The 24,862-nt window shown below is 45.7% G+C and overlaps 2 long non-coding RNA genes across 5 annotated transcripts in view; one reads left to right on the plus strand and one right to left on the minus strand.

Moving 5' to 3' along the window:
• Position 1: 1 nt before the first annotated feature.
• LOC120391718 overlaps positions 2–24,862 on the plus strand; it is a 46,087-nt gene continuing 21,226 nt past the window's right edge. For 2 of the 4 annotated variants that reach the window (XR_005591450.1, XR_005591447.1), the window contains exons 1-2: positions 16,980–17,027; positions 18,144–18,246. This is a non-coding gene — a long non-coding RNA (uncharacterized LOC120391718). Of the gene's footprint in view, positions 327–5,221; positions 5,348–10,014; positions 10,230–16,979; positions 17,028–18,143; positions 18,247–24,862 lie in introns of those variants that run through there. The other 2 variants (XR_005591448.1, XR_005591449.1) reach the window with 2 other exon arrangements.
• Positions 5,056–6,809, minus strand: LOC120391720. Its single transcript, XR_005591454.1, has 3 exons — positions 6,750–6,809; positions 5,887–6,005; positions 5,056–5,370 (listed from the first exon to the last, which is right to left on the minus strand). It is a non-coding gene; the product is annotated as an uncharacterized LOC120391720 (long non-coding RNA).

Here is a 24,862-nt window from a genome sequence, read left to right on the forward strand (position 1 = left end):
TGTTACCTCACAGGAGCACTCTTGCTCAGGGTGGCTGTGCCACGTTACCTCACAGGGGCTGTCTTACTCAGGGCAGCTGTGCCATGTTACTTCCCAGGGGCTCTCTCAGTCAGGGCAGCTGTGCCATGCTACCTCAGAGTGGCTGTCCCAGGAGGGCTGTGGCCCTTTTCTGTTGGCTGACCAATTTTCTGCCTCCATCTTCGTTATGTGCTGTCAATGTTCATCCTGAGGTGCACCACTTGTTCATTCAGTCATCCAAAGCCAAGACACACCGAAACCAGGAAGATGTCCTTCTGGGTGACCGCTCTCCTTTTGTGAGGCTCACGGTACATCCTGCATAGTATAATCTGTATCAGATTGCTTTTACCTGCTAAAATGGAGAAGTAGGATCTAGTAGGAATGTGGCTGCATGGTGGAATAAAAACTTTGGGGAGCACAGTCAAAAATAAGTATTTATGCCATCCTTCGCCACTGTGCTATGAGTGCCACTCAACTGCTGCTCATTATGAAGTGTTAAAGAAAACCAGACCCCGTGTGTCTTTCTATTTTATAGGAATGAGTTGTAGAGATGCCTTTAGGCACTCGTGGGCCTCAATAATGTGTATGAGTCCAAACTTAATAGACAGGTCAAGATTGCTACCTTCCTAAAAATTTGATGATACTGTGGTTTTTCGTGGATCCGTCCTGTAAGTCGCAGGCCTATGCCATAGGATAATTGCCAGTATCCCCATACAGCATCAATGCCTGAGTGATGCTCGGATAATATGATGACAGGCATATATGTTTTCAATGAATCTATCTACAGTTCTCTTGTACACAATAACCCCGCTGACCCTGATAGCCTTTTAAGTGCTATTGCAACATTATTTATTTTATTATCATATTTCCATTGCTGTGTTCCCATGTGTGGTGCTAATGTTTAAATTCAAATGTTTAAATTCAGAGGAATATTTAAATAAATAAACGGATATTTTAAAAAACAACAAACCCCGCTTCATTGGAATTAAACAAAAACCCAAATGGATGTGGAAGAAGTATTTCTTCAGATCTTCCCCATTGCCCTGGGTCTTCTTTTACACCTGTTCAAAATCAGGGCCAAGTGGGGGTGTGATGTGACAAGATTCTGATTTAGAAGCATTTTGTACCCACTTTGCATTGGTGTAAATGAGTGCACAAGGCGCAGGCTCATGGAAAATCAGGCAGCTTGTTTTCCCAGCAAAACTGACCTTTGGGGCCTAAATTGGCCCACCTCTGTTTCTTGATGCATACGTTATGGCTAACAGCCAGAGGCAAGTGTTTTAAGGGTTATCTGGGCTTGTAAAGTTCTTGTCAGCCTCAGGTAGAAAGCAATCCCAGTACGCATCCCATTGACATGGTGGTTTGTAAAGAAGTGCAGAGAACAGGAGCAAGAGGTCGTGAAACAAGATGGATGAGATGGGCTCAATGACCTGCTAGAAGCTACAGCTACGTAGCTCATACTTCTGCTTGGAAAGGCCTTTGCAGCTGCCATAAATGCCTCTAAATAGCCTTATTTTCCCCGCCAGCAGAGAAATAAGCAGCTTCAATGGAGAGGAGTAAATCCACTTGACTGGAAACATTGCTGGGGATAACCTAGTTATAAATAATAACCCAATCTCTCCACCCAGACAGAGCCAGCCTTATCCACCAAAGAATCAGTGTATCACTCCTAACATTTCCAGTTACAACCGAACAAGGGCCCAGGAGGGGGAAAAGGCATCAAGGGAGAATGATTTGTAAGAGGTGAAAGGGAGCATGGGTAATCTGGGCTATAAACAGTGCATGCACCATGAGCTAAAAGTCCAGGCCCCTCTGACGTTATAATGACTTTTTAAAAGAATTGACTATAAGCAGGAAGAGCCTGATTCTCATTTACACTCTGGCCACTTTACCCACCCGCCCAGTAGTGCAAAGGGCCATAAGACCTTTTCACACAGCCAGAGCAGTGGAAAGGGATTAAGGCCTGTAATATTTGGTTTTCTGGCCCTCAGCGGTGTAGTTTGCCCCCCTCTCCATATTTCAATATATAGAGATGAGAAGACAATGTGATCTAGTGGATAGAGCCCTGTATTAGGCATCAGAAAACCTGGATTTTGTTCCGGGCTCTGCCACTGACCTGTGGTGTGACCTTTGGAAAGTGACTTACACTCTCTGCTTCTATTTCCTTTCTCTCCCTTTTAAGGTTGTAAGCTTTTTCCATCTAGGGAAGGTATCTCACTCTCTGTATATACAGCGACCAGCATAACAGAACCTCAATAGCTGTTGGCTTCTCTAGGTGTTACTGTGACATAAATAATAATAATCTGTTATCTGAAGAAAGATTTATAAACAATATTTTGCATTTCTTTAGCACTGCGCCTTGCAGCATTTCAAAGGAGCTTTGCAACTACTACTAATTCATCCCCAAAGCACCCCGGCTGTTTATCCACAGTCTATTGATGGATGGAAACTCAATGCTCAGTTTAAGGACCAGTTTGGCAATCTGGGTGAAATTCTGGCTCTATTGAAGTCGATGGCAAAACTCCCATTGACTTTTGTGGGGCCAGGATTTCACCCCACGTATTTAATGTCCTCCACAAAAAATGTTCAATTAGAATGGATCAAATTCTGTTCTCTTTTATTCTTTGTAAATCCAGAGTAGTGCCATTAAAATGAGTGGAGTTAACCTAATGCAAATGAGATCAGAATCCGGTCTAGACTGTTTCGGCACACAATGAAGACTGACTGAATTATGGAAAATAGGAGATAAATGCATCCTCTACACCAAACATAAAGGTCCATAGTCTTCTCCCAGTTATATTGGAGTAAACCTGGAGCAAGCCCATTCACTTTAGTAGAGTTACTCCAGATGTACGCTAGGATCTGGCTCAGAATTTGTTAGCTGAATGTACACCGCCACTGAAACACAAATCATGCTGCCTAATCTGAATAGATTTGAACAATTTCTTACTTTTCTTTCATTTAAGCAAGTGCCTCTGCATCCTGACAGCTGTTTAGCCTTTTCAGACAAATAAACCTCACCAAACAGACAGCTACAAATAAGCCCTGTTACCTCTAGTGTTTTCAGAATCTTAGAGATGAGCCTGAAGTGCTCAGCTTGGTTTCAGATCCAAGCCTCCCCAGGATTTAGTCTGTGCCCTGCCCATCTCTATACACACCACAGATCAGCCCACAGGAACATGGGACCTGCCAGGCTGTTTCAAACCAGAAGGGGCCTGTACCAGCTGCTTCAGAGAAAGGTGCAAGAAACCCTGCAATAGATAGTTATTATTATTAATATTCCATCATGCCACTGGACAGAGATGTTCAGGAGGAAGCCATAAATGGGGCTGCTATCATACCATTGCCCTTTTCCCTGGGGTCAGTTACTTCACTCCGCTGTGGCCTAGTTCTTCCATCTGCAAACAGGGATCTGAATACTTCAAGGGGGAGGTTATGAGGCTTAATTAGTGTCTACATCGTACACTGGGATCCACAGATGAAAGTCATTGGAGACAAGGTCTGATTAAAATCATAACTGTGGTAGTCTCTTCCATTGGAAGATGAATGTGGGTTACCCGGTTTGGTCTATAATTTGGTTTTTATCTGGGTTAGCATTGCTCTTCTTATAATTGGTAAAATATATTTTTACTATTTAAAAAAAAAAGACGAACAAAATTAAACCCTAAGAGGAGGGGATTCTGGGTGGTCAAAACTGGCCAAACACTAATAGTGTCGGTAATTAGCAAACACATTAATAACAGTTATGGAGAATGTTTGAAGGGTAAAGTGTTCTTTGGAAGTTGGATAAAACTTCAGTCTGAACTCTCTTCTTTCAAGAGAATGCGAGGGAAAGTGACTCTGGCAGTAATGTCAAGCAGAATCAGATGCATAGCCTATAACTATAGACTTCAACTATATTGGCTAGAATCATGAGCAGTACTGCCTGAGTGATCCCATCGGTTTTGATAACCCTATTCGCAGGCTAAAGTACTATTTAATCTGAGTAAAGGTGCTAGAACCTAACCTGGTAGGCCTTATTTGATCTCACATTCCAATAACTCTGTTGACCTCGGTGGATTTACTCCTGATTTACCCTGGTGAAGTGCCTCTGCATCCTGACAATTGATTAGCCCTTTCAGACAAATAAACCTCACCAAATAGAGTAACTTCACATGAGTAAGTCCCTTGGACCTTGATGGTTAGAGGCTACATCATGCCTCTCTTAAGTCAGGTAGCAACAAATAGTCCCGTTCATGTCAGTAAGGGGATCGGTATCTGGCCCAAAGTGTTAGAAGAATTGGGCCCTAAGTGAAGTCAGAATCAGGCCCAGTCATTATGAGCCCTGAACCAGTTAACCTAACTATCTATAAACCAGCAGTGTTCTTACAATCTCAATGCATTAAAAAATGTTTAACTGTTGTATTAATTGTATTGTTTCTAGTCTTCTAAAAAGCTCATTTGAATAATTCCCACAATGCATTGGTGTTGGCCTTGAGATATTTAAATGAGCAAGAGGACGTTTGTTTGCTTCTTTTTGCCAGGAATCTCTTTAAACCTGATTTGTAACAAAGGCTGAGTGCTGGGCTGGATGCTCAGCTGTTTAAATAGATGTAGCTCTATTGATTTCAGTGGTGTAATGCTGATTTACACCACTGAGGATCTGGGCCAAGAAGAAGAGAAAAACAAACAAAAAACAGATCACGGTCTTACTAGATATGAGACCGTCTGACCAGGTTCCTCTGGGTGACAGGTTATTTGCTAAAAAATTGATTCTTCTAAACTGGCAGTCCTGTCCATTTGGGATATTAATGTGTAGAGTCCATGGCTTGGTGACCCACTGCTGCCCTTGAAAGAATCTCTTTTAAAGTGATGGCATGATTGAGGGCTTTCTTATCTTCTCTGGCTTCCTAAGCACGTGCAGGTAACGTGCGAATTAAAACTTTTCACTGAGAAAATCATAATAATTTAATTTTTATTATATAAAGTGCAGCTTTTATATAAAAGCTCTTGATTGTGAATCCTAGAACACACCAGCACGGAAGATATTCTGTACTGTTACATTTAAGTGAATTGAGTGCTGGTGAAAAGAGGTTTTGAGTATCATGATGATGAGAACGTGATGATAGCTAGATTAGATTAGATGGATATGGTAATAAGAAAGAATAGATAGGTAAGTGTGAGGTGATAGCTCTGAAAACTGAAGTCCTCTGTTTATCCACAGAATTCTACTCTTCCACTTTTGCGAGGTCCTTCTGTACTCCTGGAGTGAAGCACATTGGAAGAAGAGCAGCTTGAGGAAGTCTGTGGAATTCACTGCCATCGATATATCCTTGAGGCCACGAGCTTGGTAAGGTTCAAAAGAAAGGCGAGCTGGATGGTGAGAAGATTCATAGCATCATGAAATAGGAAATAAGAAGTATACAAGGGGTTTAAATGTCATGCTTCAAGGTAGAAGCCGACAACTCGCTGGGGTTAGGGAGTAGCTTTTCCTAGGTTCATTAAACTGCTGGGGTTCTTGTGCCTTCCTCTGAAGCAGTTGGAGACAGGATGCACCTTTCTCACCAACACTACATTCACTTGTCTCAGCAAGGAGTCAATCCCTTGTCTGTCTTAAAGCCGGGATGGTTTCCCTAATTTTCTAGGCACGGATAAGAAATGTTCTTCCGGGTAGATCCTCAGCTAAAGATACCTGATTATCAGACCTGATGGTTTTCTAAAAGATCTGCTCCAGGAATTATTTTGGGGAAATTGTCTGGCCTATGGCAGACTAGAGGATCACAGTGGTCCCTTCTGGCCTTGGAATCTATGAATCACCAGATTAAAAATATTAATCACGATGACATGGAGACTTCAAAAGCACTGATAAATTACCCTCGTGTAACTCACCTGTTGCATGGATTGATTTTATCTTTTCCCCTTCTTTTCACAGCAGCGGGAGGTTTAGAAGGCAATTGCCAGCCTCCTTCCCTGTCTGTCTGTCTGTTCTGTGCAAAATGTGGTTTCTCCTAGGGATAAGGTTGAAGATAATTATTTTAAGTGGCAATTAAGCACCAGGTGGTTGCAGAAAGCTGCAGCTTTCTCCATTTCATATGGAGAAACAGCTTGCGACACCGTTTCCCTTTCTTCCCTGAAGCTGGGAGGTTTCTCCTTTGTTTTGTGCCTGGCATTGTGATTGCTTTCCGTCTCCTCCAGAGTAACCCAAAGCGACTGGGTCTGCAGGGGGAAATGGGAGACTGGAACAGTTGCTGTGGCCCCTTGGAAATGTACCCATTTTTGTAGCAAATGGAATTTCATAATAACATTGCAAACACAGGGCCCAGTTCTGCTTTCAATTAACCCCAACAATTGGCTTGTGCTGGCCACTGTCAGAGAATATGTGCCAGACTAGGTGGACTGTTGTTCTGATCCCATGTGGAAATTCTTGTGACTCCAGTGAAGTTGCCCGGGTGTAACTGAGATTAGTTGGTTAATTAGCGGCCCTGTAGGTATTGTTAGTTACCAAGAGGGAAGTAGCTGAGTTGTAGTGACTCAAAGACACACAGAAAGTCATTGGGAGAACTGGGACCAGAACCTAGGTTATTTGACTTTCAAACCCTTGCCTAGAACATACTGCTGCTTGGCACGAAAATACCGTTCTGAGAACAGAGCAGGCATGGCTGTGAATTTGAGGAGAGGAGGCTGAAGCTATCGCTGCACCAGCAAAGTCCCATAGTGGCTGCTACTCCTTTAGAAAGGGGGAAAATATTTACCTTAATCAACAAAACTCTCACAAATGTTTAGAGAGTTTTGTGCCTCTCTGTATCCTCCAGAGTCTCTCCTGAACGTTGAGGGGAGATAGAAGAGAGAACTGCTCGCCAGGACTCCTCAGTTCCATTCCCAGCTCTACCACTGATTTGCTATGTAACCTTGGGCAAGTCACTTAACCCTCCTGTGTTCCTTAGTTGATGATGAGCTAGCTTTGACCAATGATACCATGCAGCCACACTGGAGCAGCCTATCCAGGTTCCAGTCACTGACATGGCTATAGGAGGGAGCCAGAGAAGGGCAGGTATTGGCCCACTGCATTTTGTATAAGGCTCTGCAAAGCCCAGCATATTTTCTAGGCTTAACATTAATTTAGAAATAGCCTTTCTGTGTCTCCGCTTGAAAAGGGGACGCAAGTGACCAGCTCAGAGGATTTCTGTCAGACAGGCTCATTACAAATGGTATTGAATAACTGGGTGTTACTTTTTCTTTCTGGTTGTAATGATTTATCTCCTCCGAATTATGCACTGTTGGTGAGAGTAATTTCCTCTGATTTCAACAAAGGTGGAATTATGGCTCTCTTTGTTTGGTGTGCTAACGGAATCAGAATTAATATCTTGCCCTGCCTGGCTTATCTTTGCCAGACAGGAGCTATTGAGTTTACCTGCTCTGTTTTTCTTCCCCTCCCTGCCCTAACTAAAATAATTTGATTTTGAGCTATACTTGGAATAGGAAACACCCCAAATCAAACTTCAAATTCTCCAGTGTGAGTCAGACCTCAGTGCCACTGATCTCCAAAACGTCTGCAAAGAGGCTGCAAAGTAAGAGTGTGAATAGAGCAGGGAGGGCTGTGGCAGCAGGCTTCCTGGGTTCTATTCCTGCTCTGCCACTGACTTGTGTGGTCTCAGGCTGCATTTCTCTGTGCCTCAGTTACCTCCTCTTTAAAATGGGTCCAGCTGGACAGCATTAAAAGCAGTTTGCCAACTGGCTGAATAGACCAGTGGGGAATCTGTACCCGCTATAGGGCCTGACAAGTGGTATCTACTCTGCAGAAGGAGACATCTCTGCTGTGGTCTGTGCTTGTGGCATTGTACCACAATCCATTCCTGGGTGTCTCAGTTGGGTTACTGAAACATTGGTTAGCAGCAGATCAAGCAGGAGCCTGGGGACTGTCTCAGCATAGCCTTGCAATAAATGAGGAAAGGCCATGGACCTGCACTGGGAGATGGGTACCATAGCAACCACAATCACACAGATTGGAGGAAGGGGCCAATGGGGACACTGATACCACATGCCTGGTGGAACAGCCCCCTCACCTATCTAGAGCACTTACAGAATTGCATCTCCTCTGCCAGTCCTCATCATCTTCCTAACTACCTGTCCGATCATGGCCTGGAGACTAGTGAGCAGTAAGCATCTGCTGTCATCCTTGCCCTTCATCTGGCTTGGCTTCTTATCCTCCTGGCAGGTGCCTCACAAGAGAGGGAGGCCGATGCAGAGCATTGGTTGCCGGCACAGGCTGGATGTAATAGCCACTATCTCTGGCCTATGAACCTGCTGCCTGGGTGCATGGCAACACAACAGCCTTGCTGATCCATTTCCTTCTTCTATCCTGGGGGTGACATGCCGTTGTTTGGACCTGATTTGGCTGCCTGTCATCTGGGCACAGGCTGTGTTTCTTATTCTGGTAGCTTCAGTGTCTCATTTGCTTGTGTATGGATAACTGTACCTCTTCACAACTCTGTTGTACATCTATCTATCTATCTATCTATCTATCTATCTATCTATCCCACACTCACCCTTCATCTCTCAGAACCGTGCAGAACATGATACAAAGCCGGCAGAGTCTTTGTTTCTTCCTCTCTCACCCTACTATCCTTTACCACCTAAAACTTGGATTCTGTCTTGCTCATCACGTGGCTTCATGCTGTCTTGCCCACCTAACCAAGTAGAGGAACTGAGGTGCTGCCTCTGCTCCATGACATTCAGCATGCCCTATTGCCACCCTGTCCCCTCAGCCTCTTTGATCTTCCTTCTTTCCTTCATTCTTGCCCACCCCTTATGGCTGCTCCTGACCTTTGGCCCATCTTAGGGTGAAGAGGTGTAGGCTGCAGCTGCTCTGTCTCTCTTGCTGATGTTTAATTTTAACACCATACATCATTTTGAAATACGATTGGCACGAAGGATGCGCTACATAATAAAGATGCATGGTACTAGATGATATCCCCAGGGACAAAGATCCTGACACAAGCTCATCCAAGAGATTCAGGCTAATGGATAATTTTATGACCAATAATAGCTTTTGCAGTTATACATATATACAAGATAAGGGCCATCAAATCTCCTGCTCCAGGGTAGAAGCTGCTCATTGGTGCTTTAGTGTGCACGTGTCCATGTATGCATGTGCAAGGAACTGCATGCATGTAGATGTGTGCTCACATGCACATATATCTCGCCATAGGCGTTTATATGCATGCAGGTGTGTGCAGCTGTATATACTTGAATGCACGTGAGGCATATCTCTGTGCATGTGCATGTATGTGCATGCATTTGTGTTTGAGGTGCAGCTATGTGTGAGTGTGCTGGGGGTGTTCATTTTCCTTTGAAAACTCAGGAACTGGCAACTCATGGAAGCCGGATGGATCTGATGAACCAAATGTGCGAACACGGTGTTGCTATGCTCTTCCTTTGTGATGTCTGCTCCAATGTGTGTTGAATTACAGCCACTAATGTTGGGCTTTGCCTCCTGTTGTGTGATGTTATGTTGTTCTAGATTCTCTACATATTGCATTGTTTGTCTTCCTCCCCCTCCCTCCCTCCCCCCCTTCACTGGGTTGTTTGTTTTCACTTCATGTGTGGCATCAAAAGGCCGTTTGAACAGCGACTACCCAATCTGAATGAAAGGGACTGTTGCTTTTGGAAGATTGAATGGATGCCTGCAGCAGAACAGATACTAAATTATGAATTAGCTGGTGTGTTTTTTTTTCCTCACTCTAATTAAAATGTAGTGGCCATGAAGCAATAATGAAAGGCTGAACACACACTCATTATTTTTATGACTAAACCCAAGTGGACCAGAACTCTAAAAAGGCTCTGTTTGGAGTCCCATCTCCCTCCATAAAGACTGTAATAAATATCAGCCGCATTGATTTTCTTTCCCAGTGAATCCGTTGCTATTTGTTCTGGTCTAAGTGCACTGTGTTTTCCTCAGAGGTTTCCTTTTGCTTTGACTGTTCTATTATCTTCTTTTTATTTTTTATTTTTTTGCAGTTGTTGTTAATCTGTGTTGAGTGTGTAATTGAGATCCTAAGAGGGAGATTAGCAGGAACCCCTTTGGGAAGACATCTGACCTACACAAGGAAGCTAATACATAAATAGCCCAAACCATTGAGGCTAACTGCACCATTTACCTGGATGGTACCATCCCTTCATCAAGAGCCTCTCAGCGCCCCAGAGCTGATCACCATCTCTGTCATTAGCCCCAGGTAGGTGTTTCTAACCCTGGCATGATTTCTGTATTCATTTCTCCCACTCTTGGGGGAAGTTGGCTTGATGATTTGCTGGGTCAGATTCGCCTCTCATCTGCACCTGGCTTGCAGGGGAGGATTGCAGGCTGGTGGGAGAGCGACAGAGGGCCCCAGGCTGATTGTGCATAATAGATTCTTTGGCAGGATGATGGTCTGTGGCTTGTGCTATGCAATGCAGGAGGTCACGCTGGATGACCATAATGGATTCCTTCTGGCCTTGGGAGCCATGGGGGAGATTTTGAAAGGCATAAGTAATAGTCAGCTACCTAATTCCCACTGCTTTTCTGTGGGAGTTAGGGCTCGATCCTCCAAGGTATTTGGTTACCCATTTCCAATTGGTGTCAATGGGAGTTAGGTGCATAGGAGCTTTTGAAAATCCCATTAGGCACCTGTCTGCACCTTTCAAAATCTGGCCCTGAAGTAACTTGTCACACAGGGAATCTAGGGCAGAGCTAAACCTCTGTCTCCTGAGTCGCAAGTCATTAACTGCAAACCCAACCTCCCTCCTGCTGTTCTTCTGCATCGATTCAGACCAGAGCTACAAATTGGGATCCAGCTTACAACTGGTTTTTCTCAGTTGCCCCTGGATTTGGATTAATGGTTCTAAAAATAAGGCACATAATCAACGTGCGTGTGCCGACATATTACATAAATTATCAAAGCGATGTCCTGAATCCCTGTCCATCCCTCTGCTGCTCCACTCCCCTCTCTCACCTGCCCTCACACTCACTTGTGCCACGTCTAAATTCCAGACTATCAGTCTGTGAGGCCAGAACCATGTCTCCCTTTCCTGCATCACTTCTGGGGAGGCCACATTTTGCTCTCAATAACATCAAGCTCTTATCTAGTGATTTTCATCAGTAGCTCTCACGGCACTTTACAAAGGAGGTCGCTTTACAGATGGGGAAACTGAGACACAGGGAGATGATGTGACTTGCCTAAGGCCACCCAGCAGGCCAATAGCAGAGCTGAGAATAGAATTCAGGTCTCCCAAGGCCCTGTCCGTTACTGCACCCACTAGGCCAAACTGCCTCCTTCAAGATTCTGTGGCAAAGCTCACCTCAGTCCATAAAAGTCATTCCATTAACTGCAATGGGCTCTGAGTCAAACCCTGATCACTCTCCTCGGTAGAGGCTGAGCTCTTCTTACACTGTTCCGAGCATCTTTATCCCCTACTACTATCATTGGGAGTCGAAGGCATTGAGCCTGTTACAGGGCCAAGTTCGAGGGGCTCATTCATCATTGAAATAGCTGGAGGTAAGCTGGCCTAGCACGGAAGTGAATCAGGCCCGCAGTTTTTCAGGGGCCATTAAAGCGTTTTTTTTAACATGTGATAGCTGGAGCATAGGGATTGGGAAAGATGGGTAAGTGTCCTCCTCCTGTGAATAGCTGAGGGGCATGAAACTGATAGCAGAGTAAAGAAGTTTGGGAGTGATGTGGAATTAATTCTGGCTGCCCCATGTCCTACTTGGAATGTAGCATTGGCCCAATATGTATCACTAGATGTGTCTATTTGGCCTCCTTTATTACCAACCTGAATCTGGAAATCCTTATTCTGAGCACTTGAACTCCCAGCCTCCCTTGCCTGTCTCCTGCCTGCAGTGATGTATGGCAAATATGCAGAATTAATTATTGACTGCTCACTCTACTGATTCCTGAATCTCAACAGATAAAGAGTTTTTAGTGTTTTCTTAATGCTACTTTGTAGTTTATTAGAGGCCTAGGAGGCATGAGGGGAAAGCTAGCGAAATGACTCAGAAATGCATGTTCTCAGCATTCGGGCAACGTGCTTCCTTTTCAATCTCATTTGTAACCGGACTATTAAAAATAAATTATCAAAGCAAAGTGGCAGTGGCAAAGCACAAGGAAAAAAATGTTTCATCTGGCTTCTCAAGATGCAAGCAGCATAGTGCACTCTGGGCTTCAAAAAATCATATTTCAATAATGCACAGGCAGGCAATGTTTTCTGTAATCCAGGCAGCGTTTTCCCATCAACTGGGAGGCAGTGTCGGGGATTCACAAGGGGGCTCACTTCCCTCGCCTCCCCCCACCCCCCTGATCAATGCTGTACCGACGCAATGGCATGGTCCTCGGTGGCGCTGGGTTGCTGGAGATACTATGTAAAGCAGTGGTCCTGAGCATGCTGGCTTGTTAATTATTATTATTATTTATTTGAGCACCATTACAATTTGCATCACCTCCTCTTTTGGGGCCAAATTCTGGCCAGTGGTGCAAGCGGGCATATACCAGCAGTCCCACAGGCATCAGGGGGAATGCAGCATGGAATCTGGTGGCTCTAATTCTGGCCTGTAGCTGGGTGGCCACTCGCCATGAGTCCCGTGGTTTTTCTGCACGGCCCTCCCTCTGCTCCCTCTTTTCAAGGGCCCTTGGGAGTGGTGTAGTCTCTCTCAGGGCTATCACCAGCCCTTCCCCGCAACAGGGTCGGTAGCCCAAAGTAATTCAAAGTGGTCCTTAGTGTCCCACATGCAAGTCCATCATAGTAGCCTCATAGTTCATACCCACTTCCTAAGCCCCTGCCCTCCACAGAAGCCTTATTCTGCTCAGCAGGCGCCTAGCATTCTGGCTGAGGCTTCCTTCCTCTGTCTGTCCCCCCACCCCCACCCTGCTGCTTCCTGCTTCTGTCTATATCGGCATCCCCTGATTCCTCTCGGGTAGGACTCCTTTTGCAGTCAGGGCTGGCTTAGCCCAGGATCTCCAGTGCAGGGGCAAGCCCTCCTCTTATGTGGCCCCTTTGAAATATTGCAGAGATACTGGTGCTCAGATCAGCTATGAAGGAAATCACAGAAGGGCATAGTTGAAAGGGGCAGGGTTTGCTGCCTGCAGGTTAACTTACCCCATGCTCCTTGTCCTCACCATGGCCATTGTACCCAGCAGAGGAAGAAAGGATGCTGAAGTAGCATTCTGGGTTCAATTCCCAGCTCTGTGTGACCTCACAGGATTTGGCTGCTTGATTCCTATTAGTTTTAATGGGAACTGTGCACCTAAAACCGTCTTTGTAAATCAGCCTTAATTTGTCTTGTGCCTCAGTTTCCCATATGTGAAAAGGGGATGACGATCCGATCCTTATCTTTGTCACAGGGGTGTGGTGACGTGATATTCATTAATATATGTTAGCTGCTCAGTTATTACAGCAACGGGGGCCAGGTGAGACTGTAGGTGACAGAAACACATAGCAAGAGTGGAGCTTCTCCTCGCTAGGAGAGGGTACTAGGAAGAGGAGATGCTCAGTGTGATCTCGGTTAGTTTCAAATTCACTGGGCCTGGTTTGCGCAGCTATGAATCTGGACAGTAAGACCATCAATGGGATGACAGTGCTGTGAGTGTGATCAGAAACAGGCCTGGCTCTTTGCATTGCCGTGACGTTTCTATCAGCCCAATTTACAGGGATGTGTAATAAACTGAAGCAAATTGGGATCAGGGATTATCATGCATTAAAAGAGCGCTGCTGAGTCAACCTTCTTGCTTAGCTCATTAGTGTAACTTCTGTGTTCTCTCGGGTTGGCTGCAGTCAGGAAAGAGGCAGGGTCTAGTAGGTGGTGTCTCTGACATGTCTGTGCCTGTATCACTGAGCAGGAACTGTTCCAAGTTCTGGCTTGTATCTCATTTTGGGCCTGATCCTGATTCTGTTGAAGTCAATGGCACAACTCTCAATGGGAGCAGGAGCAGACTTTTATATTTTAAGAACCAGATTCTGCTCCCATTTACATGTGCATAAATCCAGAGCAACTCCAGTGAAGTCAATAGAGCTGCTTTAAGTTGACACCGGTAGGTAACTCCACTGAAGACATTCTGGATTTACAGAATTGTGAATGTCTCACATAACCACATGAATCCTGGTGCTGGGGCGTTAAGAAAAAACACCAAGTATCAAGAGACGTGGGATGAAATCACAAGAGATGCCAATACTGGATTTACACCAGCAAGAGCTGGAGTACAACTGGGCTCTAACTTTGAAAAGGCGCCTTCTGAGTCCCCCATTCCATTCAGAAATGCCTTAGAAAGTTTTCTATGGAAAGCGAATGGATCTGAGTTCATTGGGATACATTTAAAAAACCTCCACCACTGAAAGTTTTCTAAAAATGGTATTGACCTTTCCATAGATGCCAAAGAGAGAAAAAAAAAGCCATCCTGTTTCTCTATAAAAATGTTTCTATTTGACGATTTCCATAAAACTTTTATAGATTTTTTTTCTTACCCCGTCCAGAGCATTCTTCCTTGGAAGGACTAGCAGAAGAGTATTTATTGGGGAGGGGAAAAAATAAATGTTTGCACTGGCAAATCTTTGCAAATTTGTAAGCCCCAAATGCATGTAAATAATGCAAAGCTTTGGATGTATTTGCAAAAATGCACTGGATTTATGGGCTTGTTTTAGCTATAACTGGGATCTAAATTAGGCTTGTGCAGCATTTACAAGCTTTATGAAGTTTACAATGGAAGCAGTGCCTGTGCTGTCTTGTTGGAGGTGTATCCACCCAGCCACATTGTAATGGTGCTCAAATAAATAAGCCTATTTTTATTGGCAAAGCTCCAGTTGCCAACACCATACACGGCAACAGACCACGTGCTGCTCATTGATCTTGCCGACCGTGCTGGGTGTTTTAATGTACAGTGGCCTTAAAAGGACACACCTTTCTGGTCCCCTCTTTGGATGAGATTGCAATTGGCTCTGCACAGTGGGGAGAGGATACGTAGTGCTTTGCTCCCTGGAGTCCCTGCACAGGGTCCTGGTGTAACGTAGGTCCTTACGCAGAGAGGATGGAGATGAAGGGTACCTCTACATTGGAGCTGGGAGGGCTGGTAGCCTGAGTAGCTGGCTGTGCCACCGCAGACACAGTTATTTTGAGGCATTGGCTTGAGGGCAGCGAGGACATACCTGCCTATCTGAGTTGGGAATCACACCTCCCAGCTCCAATGTAGACATACCCAAAGAGTCTGTGCTGTAAATAGGGGCTAAGTAGGACTGACGTGGTCATGGGCTGAGTGCTGGCTCCCCGCACAGGGGCTGGCAGGATTGGGCACCTTCACCTGAGGTCTAGCCAGCCCAGGCAGATGAATGAGTTTAGCTGGGTTGTGGAAGGACTGCCTGACTGGCTGAGGGGAGCCAGCCAGCCTGCTTTTAAGCTCAGCAGCAGGTCGCTAGCTGCTCAGTGCTTCGACCCACTTGCTTTTTGCTCCTGCCCTGCATCAGCTCCAGCCCTGTCATGGGCTTGCCCATGCCTTGCTTTGATCCTGCTCCAGCCCTGTTCCAAATGAATCCTGCCTTGCTCTTGACTCTGGCTCTGACCCTTGGCTCTCATTTCTGACTTCAGCTCCAACCCTTGGCTCTGGTTTCCAGCCTCCTGAGCCCAGTTCTACCCATTTTGCTGAGCGGCCAGCCGGCGCCTGGGCCAGACGGGATGAATTTCACCCAGGGAGTACAAGGCGTGGAGGAGCAAGGCAAACAAAGTGCTGAGCTGGTGCATGCGATCGGTACAAGTGGTGGGGGCAGTGCAGACTGCACCCTTAAACACAGGCACCATGAGAACACCAGAATTCAGGAGACCACAGTGAGATCCCCCGACCTGCAGCCATCCATCATCCAGAAGCTTCTGGCGGCAGCAAGCCATTACTTATTATTAGGCTTGATTTAATTTTTTTAAAAATAATTTTGATGGGTAATGTTGAAGTTTATTTTTAAGCTTTTTTATTTTTGTCAATTTAAAATTTTCACAATTAAGTTTAAAATCGTGTCAGTGATCACAGTTGTGATTTTCACAGTTGTGGGAAATTATAGACTGCATCAGACAGTGGAGGCGGGTGTCAGACAAAAATTATTTAATGACGGTAGACTTGTGATTCAAAAAGTTAAAGCTTTACAACCGTCAGCGATGGCTCCAGGCACCAGTGCTCCTAGGGCGTGCCTGGGGCGGCAAGCTGTGGGGGGCGCCCTGCCGGTCCCTGCAAGGGCGGCAGTCAGGCAGCCTTTGGTGGCTTGCCTGCAGGAGGTCTGCCAGTCCGGCGGATTCGGCGGCGGGTACGCTGAAGCTGCGGGACCGGTGGACCTCCCACAGGAACGCCGCCGAAGGCTGCCTGACTGCTGTGCTTGGGGTGGCAAAAAAGCTAGAGCCTCCCCTGACTACCATTAAAACACAAACTGTTAGCATCACATGACAAAATATACAGAGTAAATAGCCTTAAATCAACCTCTAATAAGTTCTCAAGCAACATTTTTGCCTATCAGTAAATGTTGATAATATTTCCATTGGTTTCCTATAGGCCTCAACCAGCATTGGGGTCTCTTTGTGCAAGGTGCTGTACATATACATTAGTACAGTACATATATAATAGTCCTTGCCTGAAGAGCTTACAGTTGAAATAGACAAGACAAACAAAAGGATGGTAAAAAGAGAGACTTATTATCCCTATTTTACAGATGGCAAACTGAGGCTCAAAGAGATGAAGCATCTTTTTGATTTGCATTGTGGGTCTGCCTCGGGTCACCCCATTAGGAACCAGGCACTGTGCCAAGATACTTCCCACAACTCAGGCCATGGCATAAAACCACCCTGACTGTGTGACTGGTCTCATGGGTGGGGGAAATCCCCAAACAGCTGACTCAAATTAACCAATCCTCTCAGAAGCTGCTGGGAGTGGGAGGGGCCTGGAGTTTATATAAGCCAGAGCTAGCCCTTTCCAGGGCAAGGTGAAGGAGAAAACAGCTCCAGAAAGTGAGGGGAACACTTTGGAGGAAAAAAGGTACTGAGTTTGGGGAGAGCTGGGCACAGGCTGGTGCTGCCTTGCTAGGAAATTTGGGGGACGAAAGGCTTTGGGTGTCGATGCCAATTAATTGAAACCAGATACACCCCTTTTGAGAACTGCTACATTCTCCCTGGTTTCCTTCCCCTGCTTTGCTGGGATGGTCAGGTCAGCCTGGCCCAGCAGGCAATGGTGTAGTGATCTTGGAGCTCTGAGATATGGGGCTTCAGTGATCATCTGCTGAACTCCCTGGGGCTGGTGAGAATCCACCAGTTCACAGCCACGGTCTGGACTGAGGCTGACTCTGAAAAGCAAACCCATTCTGGTATTCAAACAGAAAGCAGCTCTTAATCTTAACTATAGCAGACCTGGCAGTCCACTCTAATGAGCCTCTTGCCCAGGGCAAACACAGACTTTGGGTGGAGGGTATGTTTATAAGTATCTTATAAAGCAGGGGTGGCTAAACCACGGCTCATGAGCCACATGCTCTTTTACAGTTAAAGTGTGGCTTGTGAGCCCCCGCAATATTCCCCCTATTCTCTGCCTACCAGACTGGGAACAGGTGCTCAGGGTTTCTGCCCTGTGGCAGGGTGGTGGGGTTTGGGTACCTCGTGGGGCTGGAGTCCCGAGCCCCAGCAGGGGCACCCAGTTCTTGAACTTCTGAAGATTATCATAAGATCTTGGAGGATCTGTAAATTTGGCCACCCCTGTTATAAAGGGATTTTAAACACTTAATAGCTATTCCAAGCTTGCTATAGACTACATATATACATGGCTGCTCTGTTCCCTTCTGGTGGCTTCTGCAATGGAAGGCAGTGAGCCCCAGTAGAGTGCTCCCAAACTATTTAAAGGGATACTATCCAATTCCTTTATAGTACAGCAACTAGTTGGTCTTCAGATTAACCATGTTGTTAACATTTATTAAAAAGGTACTAACCCTTTATAAACTCCTTAAATTAAGCCTAATAAAATGTGTGGGCCACTCTGCCGCTGGAACCTCTTTAATCCCTCCTGGGTGAGATCTGGGTCAGCCCAGAGAGACTCATCTTAACTGAGTCTTTTATTTTCCTATCAGCTCTGATGTTTTTTTCCCTGTCATTTCTCACACCTGGACAGCCTCGCTTAGCTCTGCCGCTGTCATTTGTGTCTGGATGTGGAAACGTTTCCCTGGACGCTTGATTCATCCGTCATTTAGATAATTGGAAAAAGCAGTTTTCAGGTATGAACATCCTTAAAAGCCCCAAGAAGAAATATTCGCCTTGAACTTACAATGTTACTCTGACTGCTTTTGCCACTGGAATGACGTGGACAATTTTCTGTCTACTACTACTACTTCTGTTCTTTTTTTTTTTTTTAAATCTTTTGGTAACATCTGAGAGTCTGATCTCAGACTTTGCTCTGGCAAAACTCCCACTGATATTCAAGCCAAGAGTTTATCAGGATTAAAAGAGAGATTTAGAAATGTATGCAAGTAATAAGAATGCTCAGAGTTACATTAGGTAGGTGAGCATTTATAAGAGAGATTCACCCTCCTGCTTTAGGGCATAAGCCAACCAATAACTGCCTGGGGTTAGGAAGAAACCTCCCCTATGGACAGGCTGTCCCATAATTGTCCTTCTTAAGCATCTAGTGTTGGCCACTGTTGGAGGCAGGAAGGTGGCCTAGAAGGACCATTGATCTGATTCAGTCTGGAAATTCTTGTGCTCCTCTGATCAGATCCACTGCCTTTCAGAATTTAGCCCTAAAGGAAGTTCTGCATTAGGAAGTGGGTGGTGCAAAGGCTTCAAACTGGCATAACTTGCATTCCATGGACCTAAAAAAGGCCTCAATTCAGAGGTGAGTATAAACTGGTGTAACTTATACCTTCTTCCAGCCCTTTCATAGACTATCAGGGTTGGACGGGACCTCAGGAGGTCATCTAGTCCAATCTCCTGCTCAAAGCACGACTAATCCCCAGACAGATTTTTGCCCCAGATCCCTAAGTGGCCCCCTCAAGGATTGAACTCTCAACCCTGGGTTTAGCAGGCCAATGCTCAGACCACTGAGCTATCCCTCCCTCTTTGTTGTGAAGAGTACCCCCATCTTAGATTTCCAGCTTATATTCACACTACCCATTTGCTCATCACCCCTAAATCTGGCTCATTTGAATGCAAGGCTACATCTACACTGCTCAGACTGGAGCCCAGGCTGTGGATTAGTCTGAGAGCCCGGACTCCGGTTTGAGCCTGAATGTCTACACAGCAAGTTTTAGCCCTGTAGCCCAAGAGCCTGAGTCAATGGACCTGGGCTCCAAGGCTCTGTGCCACAGGTCTTTTTATTGCAATGTAGACATACCTCAAGGGATTCTAAGGCCTTGTCTACGCCGAAAGTTTCTAGGCAATTTTTCCCTTGTTGCTCCAGCGTTAGCAACAGTAGACCAGGCTGTGCAGTGTTTCTCTATTAGAGAGACAAGGTGGGTGAGGTAATATCTTTTATTGGACCAACTTCTATTGGTGAAAGAGACATGCTTTTGAGCTACATGGAGCTCTTCTTCAGGTCTGGGAAAGGTACTCAGAGGGCAAGTCTACACAGCAAAGAAAAAGCAGCCGTGAGTTTTTCTTTGCTCTGTCGACATACCCAGAGTGTCGCAGCTAATTGCAAGGTGGAGCAGATGGTTCATCATAAGTAGTTAACACACATCTAAGGGACCACTCGAGATGAAGTGGCCCATTTACACCCCGTAGTCATAGGACAAAAAAAGGGGGGGGGTTGGTGGATTATATAAGCCATACATTCAGCATCTTAAAACCATGATTTTTAGTGTCTAGCAAAGTTATGAATTTAAGCTCCCAGGCTCATCTTTTGAAGGTGTTGGGCAAGTTTCCTTTGAGGATGAGGACTGAGGACAAATATGGCGTGATTGCTTCATGACAAGTGTTTGCCCATGAGTCGTGGTATTTTTGTTTTTTATCATTTTTCTGTGTGAGTGCATTCAAGATTCTTTGGTTTCACCCACATAATTGTTGTAGTGGCATTTAGTGTACTGGGTGAGGTACACCATATATTGTGATAGGGTGGGTAGGACCCATGTATCTTGACAGATGTGTTTGGGGGGGGGGTGTTATGTCTTTAGGTTTTGCATCTGTTATGACAGGGTCTGGTGGCACTTTGATTTGGTGGACCCTGATCTGAGGGGAGCTTACTTCTGATGATGAGCTTGACAAGGTTGCGGGGGTTGTTTGAAGGCCAGAAGAGGAGGTTCGGAAAAGATTTCTTTCAGGATGTGGTCCTCATTGAGTACAGTTTTATGAAACCCCATATGGATTTCAGTGTGGGGTGGCAGATGACAGTCAGGGATATGTGTGGTCAGAGTGGGGTTTTTTTCTGTATTGAAGCAGGTTCTCGGGATATTTGGGTGTCCCATTTCATGATGCCATCTACTTCTCTGGAGTGTCCTTATTTGGTGAAGGTGGTTTTAAGTGTATATCCTGGACTTTCTCCTTGGAGCATATTCTGTGGTATCTGAGTGCCTTGCTATAGATAATAGATTTCTTGGTATGTTTGGAGTGGCTACTGGATCTGTGAAGGTAGGTGTGGTGATCCATGGGTTTCTTGTACATGGATGTCTATAGAGCTCCACTGTTGGAGATGACTGTAATGTCCAGGAAGCTGATGGTGGGATGGGAGTGTTCTAGAGAGAATTTAATGGATGGGTGGTGCTGGTTGAAGTGGTGGTGAAGTTTAGTCCATCTGTCCATGATGAAAATATCATTGACGTATCTCGGGTCTATCAGTGGTTTTGTGATGCATTTTTGCCACTATGTGCTACATCAGCACTGGGAGAAGTACTGAAAATTCTCAGTATAGGCGAGACCTTAGGTGGTGTAATTTACATTCCCAGGGGAGTGTACCACGAAGAGTAGTCAGCAGGAGAGTATAACTTAAAATGCCCTTCTTACTCTCTTACCCTTGTTTCCATCTCCTTGGCCAGTAAATTCCACCATAAGGGAGAAAGCATGAAGGTCCTTATTGGATAATTGGGCAGAGGGGTGACACAGGCTGATGTCATTAGTAGAGTAGAGGGGATGGTGAGTCATCTTGATAGCATAGCAGAGAAGATTGATAAGACTCTCTCTCATCCTCCCATTGAGACTTTAAAGGAAATGGAAGAGAGAACCACTATGATCGGAAACAAGCCTCTGTCAGACTGAGAAATCTCTGCTTTTCTCCTTGCGAGTGGGAATCCGCCACTACATCAGCTCACGCCCACCTCCCCGACATTGTAATTCACAGTCTTGCACACACAGCGTCTGATGTTTTCACCTGATTCATGCACCCTTTTGTTGGGAAGAGATCACACTAGTGGGGAATGGTTCAAATAAAATACACAGTCAAACGAATTTAAAACAAAAATAGCAATTCAGCGGCTGTGTTCTATTCCCACCACCCACCACCATTTATAACTAATTGGGGCTTTGTTATATACTCTCACCCAGTGACAGATAAATACTAAACTCCACTGGTTAACAATAATCACCCTAATTATACCAAGATGACATTTACAATTCAGGCAATTGCTAATCCATTACCTCACTCTGCTGAATACTAGAACATTCAAATTAAAAGTTATTCACCCACAAAGAACATTGTTTTAGTAGCTGAAACAGCTTAGTAAAGGAATTTATTATGGTAATTTGCAGCATTCCCATAAATAAAACATTCAAGAGTTGTCTCCCCTCCCACCCCACCCTGCAAAGAGAGGTATAAAATAGATCTTTTATGGTAAATATTTCCACCTCCCTTATATTGTGATTTAAAAAAAATTGAAATTGTCAGACAAAGTTTGCATACTTAAATGAACATTGCTTCTGAGTGCACCTTATATGGCCCAGAGAACATGGATCAGCTGAAATAATTGCAAATATTCGGATGTAAAACTGGTGTAACTATGAGAGCAGTATGAATAACGGATTTTTTTTGGTTCACATGCAATTTAAAAAAAAAGGATTTCAGGTTGACATTTTTTTGTTGAAATTTTTGGAAATTAAAAGTTAAAAAAAATTAGATTTAGAGGGTTTTTTTGATGCGTTTTCATTTTAAAAAATCAATTTGAAGGAGATTCCAGAACAAAGTTGTTTTGAACCGAAAAAATTCAAATCACTTTGACTAGAAAATAAAACAAACTTTCAATTTTTTCAGAATACTTTTTTTTTCTCAACAGGAAAAAAATCTGGTAAAATAGGGAAATGTTTCGCTGTTGCCAAATCTGTGTGGTTCACCAAAAAATATCTCACAAAAAAATTCACCTTGTAACACCAATGGCTTTGCTCCACGATTCACACCAGTGTCAGGGAGATGGGGAATCAGGAAGTAAAGGTCCCCATGCAACCCTCCAGCTGACATCAGTTGGGCCAGGATTTCACCACAAAGTTTCAGAAGTGCTGAGTGGGTACTTTGCTTGAGATGCCAGTTGCAGGGACTGGGTCTCGGAGACCGAGTACTCAGCATTCTCTAAAATCAGATGATTCCAGTTGAGGCATCCAAAATCACTGGTCACTGACCGTGTAAGCCACTGGTTTTCAAACTGGGGGGCGTGTGGGGGGGTCACAGCAAAGTTACCAGGAGGCATGTGATGGCGCCATGAGTCTGGGTCAGAGCAGGGCAGCAGCAGGAGAGCAGGCAGGGAGTTCTGAGCAGTCAGTTGGGGTGTGGAGAAAACAGCCCTGCCCTGTGCTGCCCCAGCTTGCTGCTCTCCCCCTTGTCTCCATCCTGGCTGCTGGGAACTCCCTGATTATTCTCCCTGCTGCTGCCCTGGCTCAGGCACCCAGCCAGCTGCTGCAGCCCCTCGTATTTTAGCCCCTTTGGAGCCCACAGGTGTGAGAGGCTCTGGGCAGAGGGAAGGGACAGTGAGGAGCCCTGGTCCACTCCACGTCATGTTGCCCTGGGCTTCTCCAGAGATGGAGCGATCCAGGTCCTGCCACTGCCCCCAGTGTAAACTGCCGGCTCCCCTCGGTCAGTCACTTTCTGCCCTGGACAGGTGGGAGTTGGGGGCCCTGGGTTGTCATGTGACTCCCACAGAGAAGGTGGGGGTGAGCAAAAGAAAAACCAAACTGGAAACCTCTAGTTTAGGCCTAAAGAACATTAGTTTGTGAAGGTCAGAACAGTACAGTCCTCTGGCTGCTGCGTCCTTGTGCTGTAGCAATCTGCCGAGCTAAGAAATTGTCTTTGATCCCTACATAACAGTGAGACTATGAAGACACCAAATGGACACAGCTGGGTTCCAAATGACCCTGTTTACTAACAATCTATAAGGCCTAGTTACTTATGCACAGAACTTCTCTGTTAGGAGCTGGTGGCTTCTGTAATAGAAGACAGGGCAGGGCATTTAGAGGGCTCCCAAAGTATTTTTATGGGACACCACCTGCTGAGTCCCTGCTGAGGGAGAAGCGGGGTGGCTACTAGAAAGGGAGGCTATCCAGAGTAGAAGGGGGCTGCAGGGAGAGAGGGAAAGAATTCTGCACTTCATCTGTGAGCAGTGAAGAGTGGAGCCAGGAGAGACTCTGGGAAGCTGCTGAAGTGGAGCAAGCTCTGGCAGTGAGCACTGATCAAGGGCCATGGCCTGAACCTCCAGGGAGGCATTCAGCTGAGGAATGGAGCACAGGTAGGGTGACCAGATGTCCCGATTTTATAAGGATGGTCCTGATTTTTGGGTCTTTCTTATATAGGTTCCTATTACCCCCCCCCCCTGATTTTTCACATTTGCGGCATGGTCACCCTAAGCACAGGGGACATGTAATCTAGGAATCTACCTGATGACTTGCATTGGGGTAGCACCCAGGGGCCCCCAGTCCTGGACCAGAGCCCCATTGTTCTAGGTGCTGTGCATGCATATAAGAAAACATGATCTCTGCCCCCAAAGAGCTTACGATCTAAGGGCTTGTCTAGAAGGAGAGTTATTGCGCAGCAAGCTGGAGTGTAAATCTCAGGCGCACAAGCGTGCTGTGCGCTTAGCTGGACGTGTGGACCCTGCTGTGCGCACTAAAAATCCCCTAGTGTGCACTGACCTACAGGAGTAGGTCGGGATGCACTAGGGACCTTTTTAGTGCGCAGTAGTTAGTGCATGGCAAGCTGGGATGTCCACATGGCTAGTTAGTGCATGGCAGGCTGGGATGTAAATCTACAGCACTACTAGCATGCCAGTCACTAACTGTCCACTTCCACAAGCCCTACGTACGGCAATGTCTATGCTCCTTTGTTCCTACGGAGCAACTAACCTGTCTTGGCAGCAATTATCTAGCAATGCGACTTGGATGTACTCTGTCTGTGGGTGTTTGAGGGGCGCATTCCATCTCCCTCAGGCTGCTCGCATCCAGGGCGGTGGGTGACAGACTCACTCTGCAGCTCAAACGAAACGAAAGCAAAGAAACCACAATAGACCAGGCCTGGGCTGACTCACTTCCAAGGGCTCCTGCTCTCCCAAGCTGTGCGGGCTATGCTGGTTCAGAGTTAGACAAGCAGGCTAGCAGGATCATGGCTGTGGCTCATGTCAATGAGCCTGCTCCATCGCAAGGGACATCTCCTCCTGCAGAGCGTCCGAGTGGGGTAGGGGGTACCTGCCTGAGAAGAGCAATCATACTTGCTGCCACCAAAGACAGCTGATTCTTTCTTCCTTCTCCTCCGGTTCCTCTCCTGAATAACAAATATGCTCCCAAGAGAGCTGCTGGAGAGGTCTGGGCCTGCGGTGTATGCTGTGTGTGATAGGACCAATAATAGCTACACTCCTAGTCTCCAAAAGGCATCTCAGGTAGGACAGGTTGAACATTTTCTGTCAAAACTGCCTTTTGATGGAAAATCAG

Source organism: Mauremys reevesii, linkage group 26, assembly GCF_016161935.1.
Source record: "Mauremys reevesii isolate NIE-2019 linkage group 26, ASM1616193v1, whole genome shotgun sequence".
Classification (NCBI taxonomy): Eukaryota; Metazoa; Chordata; order Testudines; family Geoemydidae; genus Mauremys; species Mauremys reevesii.